Raw genomic sequence first — 6,778 nt, forward strand, 5'->3', positions numbered from 1 at the left:
TCCGATGGGAGGCAGACGCACTAACAAGGAGGCAGAGATATTTGAAGCAGTTTTACTCACCACCTGTGGTTCCAACACACAATCGTCACCCTTTTTCGTTGGGATTGCATCATCCTTAAGAAATAAACGATACGCAATCCGTCGTCAAACTGGGCTTTGTTTGTAAAACAAGCATTTTAGAAATGCAGGGAACAAACACAAACACTTGCACAACTCCGTTGATGCTCTGTAAAAATAAACTCCATCCACTGGTCCCTTAATGCTGTTTCTCTTTTGGTAATCTGTGCAGGGTTGTCTTGCACTGGCAACCATAAACACACTCCTTTTGTGACATTTCGTGACGCTCTCGCTCTGATCAGTGAACATATGTTGTGCTCTCATTGCTCTGCTATATGGGAGCGCGCGCTCTTCCGGGAGAAGTGCCTCAGGACCCATATAAGGAAATTCCGCTCCATCTAACGTCACACAGAGCCATACTCGAAAAAAACTTTCCGAAACTTGTGACAAACCGGAAGGAGTATCTTTGGAACAGAAATACTCCTTCAAACGTACAACTTTATTTTTGAAACTTTGTCCATGTTTAGCATGGGAATCCAACTCTTTAGCAGTGTAAAAAATTCAGTATGCATGAAATAGCATTTCACCCCCCCGTAAGCATTGCGAATGATAATTCATTAAAAAATATCAGATAAATATAAAACTATTAAAGATTAGATATATATAAACAATATTTTTCACATATATTGCACAAATTATAGTAGGTCTGTCTTTGAAGGTTATCATCAGATGAGTTATCATTAAAAATCAAATCACCTATATGGAGAAAATGAGTGGTAATTTTACTTTCGGATCCCAACTGTTGCACTTTAAGCATAAAAATACACAGAACACACAAATAGTAAGTAACTTTTTTTTTTTTTACTACAGGTGCTGTTCATATAATTAGAATATCATCAAAAAGTTTATTTATTTCACAAATTCTATTCAAAAAGGGAAACTTATATATTATATTAATTCATTACACACAGACTGATATATTTAAAATGTTTATTTCTTTTAATTTTGATATTTATAACTGACATTTAAGGAAAATCCCAAATTCAATATCTCAGAAAATTTGAATATAACTTAAGACCAATTCAAAGAAAGGATTTTTAGAAATCTTGGCCAACTGAAAAGTATGAACATGAAAAGTATGAGCATGTACAGCACTCAATACTTAGTTGGGGCTCCTTTTGCTTGAATTACTGCAGCAATGCGGCGTGGCATGGAGTCGATCAGTCTGTGGCACTGCTCAGGTGTTATGAGAGCCCAGGATGCTCTGATAGTGGCCTTCAGCTCTTCTGCATTGTTGGGTCTGGCATATCGCATCTTTATCACAATAACGCAAAGATTTTCTATGGGGTTAAGGTCAGGCGAGTTTGCTGGCCAATTAAGAACAGGGATACCATGGTCCTTAAACCAGGTACTGGTAGCTTTGTCACTTGCAGGGGCCAAGTCCTGTTGGAAAATGAAATCTTCATCTTCATAAAGCAGGAAGCATGAAGTGCTCTAAAACTTCCTGGTATACAGCTGTGTTGACCTTGGACCTCAGAAAACACAGTGGACCTACACAAAGTCCTTGGCAATGCCTCTGGGCAGCTATTTCAGACTAACAAGACCAGGCTCCTATCTAAATGAATGGGCATAGAGTCAGAACTGCATTTTCACTGGTCACCGGGACATAAAAACTACATGTATAGAAACGGCAGTAAAATATGAAAAAAAATTGCTGAAAAATGTTGATGACTTTTCCCAAAATAAGGTTTAAAACGCCTTTTCCCCCACATGTTATACTTTTACTATGCATGCACAAGGGTTCCTCAACTGTGCGCATACGTCAGTGGAACCAGACAATAAGCTTAAATGTTTTCCGGCTTGACTGTTAAAAGCCGATGATTGGCTTTCAAGTGGGAGGGGTGGGACATGTGTATACAACTGCCATCTTTGCCATTACAGGTTTTCCTTATATAGTTGTATTGAGGATTGAGGAAGTGGCATGTCTCTAATAAATTGTCTCTGGTCAACACCAGCAGATGACATGGCACCCCAAACCATCACTGACTGTGGAAACTTTACACTGGACCTCAAGCAACATGGATTGTGTTCCTCTCCTCTCTTCCTCCAGACTCCGGGACCCTGATATTCAAAGGAAATGCAAAATTTACTTTCATCAGATAACATAACTTTGGACCACTCAGCAGCAGTCCAGTGCTTTTTGTCTTTAGATGCTTCTGATGCTGTCTTGTATATGTCTGTGCGTAGTGGTTCTTGAAGCACTGACTCCAGCTGCAGTCCACTTTTTATGAATCTCCCCCACATTTCTGAATGGGTTTTGTTTCACAATCCTCTCCAGGGTGCGGTTATCCTTATTGCTTGTACACTTTTTTTCTACCATATCTTTTCCTTCTCTTCACCTCTCTATTAATGTGCTTGGACACAGAGCTCTGTGAACAGCCAGCCTCTTTTGCAATGACCTTTTGTGTCTTGCCCTCCTTGTGCAAGGTGTCAGTGGTCGTCTTTTGGACAACTGTCAAGTCAGCAGTCTTCCCTATGATTGAGTAACCGACAGAACTAGACTGAGAGACCATTTAAAGGCCTTTGCAGGTGTTTTGAGTTAATTAACTGAATAGAGGGTGGCACCAGGCATCTTCAATATTGAACCTTTTCACAATATTCTAATTTTCTGAGATACTGAATTTGGTATTTTCCTTAGTTGTCAGTTACACATAACTTACACATAACACACTAATAAGCTTCTAATATCCAAATCCGTTAAAGGATTTTTAGGCTGCATTAATTATGTTTCGCACCCCCGCCACCCCCCCCCCTCCCCCGACTGAGCCTGCTTTCCCCCAAAGTTTTTTCTCCATTCTGTCACCGATGGTGTTTCGCTTCCTTGCTGCTGTTGCCTCTGGCTTACTTAGTTGGGGTTTACTTCATTTCCAGCGATATCGTCAACTTGATTGCACAGATACTATTTAAACTGAACTGAGCTGGATGATGACATCACTGAATTCAACGATGAACTGCCTTCAACGGAAAATTTAGTGTTTACTATTGTCATTTGCATTATTGAAACACTATTTTCCCATTTAACACTAGTAAAGTTGCTTTGATATAATCTGTATTGTTAAAAGCGCTATATAAATAAAGGTGACTTGACTTGATTAGTGTCCGTCCACTTTCTCAGCACCCTTGGCTCCAGGTATTCTTCCATTGACTTTTTTTCATAGGGATTTTTAAAAGTCTTTATTAAAGAATCAAACCAACCAGCTACAAGGTGAATCACAGTTTCTGAAAATAAGCAAAAAAAGGTAATTGCGATCATTCAAAATGACTTTCCCTATGGAGAAAATGAATGGGGTTTTTACTTCCAGAGCCTGAATATTGTGCTCTGTTGGAACGGAGCCCTAGACTATCAGTTGCTGCTGGCCTGATCGAATGAGCATCAGTACCAACTTGAGCTTTAACATCTCCAAGTCCTTGTTTCGGCTGCCATTCCCCTTCAGCAAGACAAGCGTGCAGCCATGAACAACATCACTCCTCACCCACCAATATCACTCTCTAGAGAGTTTACTCTGCATTATTGTTAGAGTAAATTTTATTCAATTCCATCAACAACTGGATTCAGCGGCAATGTCCCAGAAGCAAAGAGATGGAGCCATTTCTATTGTGACGGGGCAACAGGTGAGAGGCAGGTGCCCAAGCTACAAGCCCACTGCTCAAATATGAATGAGTTTCTCCGTTGTTTAACTGCTGTCTTGTGGTTAGAGCAGTTTTAGTGCCAAAGAAATCGAAAACCCGGGAAAGTATTTATTGGCCATCTGTCCACTCAATATTCATGGAGTAGAAAAACTGTTCATTTAAACCTAATGGGGTTAGTTGTTTAAATATTGATACTCGATCGCATGATGGGAGGTGAACTCTTTAAAATGTTGAGATCTTTGAAGTTTGCATAAAATGCAAATTCACCCTATGAGTTTTCTTAATGATCTAGTGGTTTATTCATCCATGCATAGTGTGTGATTGATTTAAAAAAATCTTTCTAAATGTCATAACTTGATCTTTTGACTTCTCTGTATAGTGACATATTCCTGACTTGTCCAATCATTTCATCCACTGAACTCCACCTCTTTAGTACATTTGACCATAACTCAAATCTCATCGCATTTAGATCTGCCTCTTGTGAAAAAGTGTGAGTTATTGGATTTAATGTGCTCTCAAGATTATTATTATTTTTTTTAACTGTAATTGCAGATAAAACAAAATGCTACTTCAGCATATAAGAGAGTTAAACACTTTTTTTTAAGTGCAATTCGTAATAATGTCATATTAAGTTTTTAAAGAACTTTAGAATCATGTTTTAATAATCATTTGTCATGCTTTAAAATAGTACTCTTATTTTGATGTGTTGACATACTAAAGCACATTTAAAGTACTTGATTAGAATTTTAAGTGCAGTGTGCTATTCATTTAAAGCAGGGCTGTCGGTTGATTACAATTTTTAATATAATGAATTAAATGTTGTGGTGATTAATCTAATTACACAAATTGAATCTGGTTGTGAAAATACCCCTAAAATATAATTTTAAAGCCATTATTGTGTTAAATGATAACATTAAACTTTAAAAATTAAGCTACAGTGCACTTGTAAATCCCATACAGTGCACTTTTAAACCCATTGCACTTGTGCAATTTTTATCCTAGCTGCTAGTTATCATATTATATTAATACCAGACAAAAACTCATAAGGTGCATTTCTGCTCCAATATATTAAACTTAAGAAACATTTCAGGCTACATCATTTCGCCCCCGCTTGTTTGTTAACAGTCAACTGTATGAAATATAAGATGAAGATCATATCTGGGGCGAGTGCGTTATTTGTTAAAAAATACAATCCGTTATTTTTTTCATAACTAATTAATTGAATTAACGCGCTAAAACAACAGTGCTAATTCAAAGTAAATATATTTTAAGTGCACTAAATTAAATTTTGAAAATGTGTTTACTATATTTAAAAACATGATAAGCTTTGATATAAATGATATTTAATTCAGTTTATCATACATACTGGCCCATATATCCAGCAATACACTTTAACCATATTTCAAAGAAAATAGCAATCATTATGAATTTACATACGAAGATATGTTCAAGTCCTACTTTGTAGGTTCAACTAATTGAAAGCAATTACAAATATTATGCAGTGTCCAATGACATTACATTCAGTTCAGACTTATTTCTTTAAAGCACTATGTTTCTGTAATAAGCAAGTCTACTCCATTTAAAAATACGCTGAAATGTACCATGCAACCAACATTTCATGAACTGAACCTCCTCACTTCTTTTTGATAATCTGTTTCCCTCGATACAGAATAAAAGATCCATCACCTTCTGTTGCGTGCACCTTTAGGTCTGGACAACTCTGGATTACAGTAAAACAATTTGACATTAGCCAACCACAGCCATCCAAATTATCATCATCATCATCATCATATCCTATTATTTCTAAGATGTTCTGAATGGTTTTAGCGTGTTTCTATCCAGTTTCTAGGGGGTTGCTTACTAGACCAATTTCATAGTACTTAGGATTGTTGGTTTATGCATTTCTCAGCATATGGGCCTTAACAAACATTTCCAACAATTATTATTATGTAGGTTAAAAACCAGCGGCTATGTAAAATCTAAGTCATAGCATTAGTTATGCATTTTGGTATTTATTCTGCATTTGAAGTCTTCGCATTGAAAATATTCTTGCCCGCAGGATATTATGGCTTGACATAATTTGGCTAGTCCTAAAGCCACAATTGCTTATAAACCCACCGAATGCACTGGGAATTTGTGTAGAGGGTTAAAGAGCTGGATTTGTGAATCATGTAAAGGTTAGCCAGCTCCAAAAGAGAGGGTCGCTCTTCTCATGCACCGCATTTGAACTCTGTGACTCTTTTAAATTAATATGCATGCGTTTAGCAATTCAAGGAGGCACTTAGGCCTATATAAAAGGCTATAACTGATTTTTAAGAAATATAAGAGAGAAAGGTTATGATATAAGGTTATGGTATAGGCTTCTGAATGTTAGATGCCAGCAAAAAAGGCAAACACTGCAATGTCCACTAAAACTAAAGTAGCTAAATGATTTCAAATTCATATCTGCTTTGACCCAATTGTGATATTTGGATAAGAAAAAATCTTTTTATCCAATGCATTAAGCTAGGCTTCATATAATGTGCTCGGAACCTGAAAACAGAGTCACTGCGCCCTCGTGTGGATGGGATCAAATATCCAACAGCTTTAGAAAAGTGATCCGATGGTGTCTGGATCTAGTTACACAACACAAACTCCAAACAGCCAGACATCACCAGTGACTCGGTCAAAACAGAGCCCGACTGCTCAACGGAAAGCTGGATCCTTTGTGACGAGGCTTTCACAAGGGTCTCTTTTCCAGGTTATCAGGTGTCAGAGCAGCCGTCGCACCTGCTGCTTCTCTGAGGACCTCCACGGGGCATCTGCTACACAACACTAAACACCGTCTCATTAACTAGACGGGGAAAAATGCTGTTATGGTGTAGCTGAAACAGGCTGGGCCTCCTGCTGCTCATTACAACTGAATGAGACGCTGCATAATGACTGCAGCAGGACATTTCAGCTCTGAATCCTGACTGTCCGTATGAAAGAGTGAGGGAGAAATGTCTAGCATGACCACAACAAAACCAGTAAGACACACACAAACACAAAA

Source organism: Carassius gibelio, chromosome A13 (assembly GCF_023724105.1).
Source record: "Carassius gibelio isolate Cgi1373 ecotype wild population from Czech Republic chromosome A13, carGib1.2-hapl.c, whole genome shotgun sequence".
In the NCBI taxonomy this organism is placed as follows: Eukaryota; Metazoa; Chordata; class Actinopteri; order Cypriniformes; family Cyprinidae; genus Carassius; species Carassius gibelio.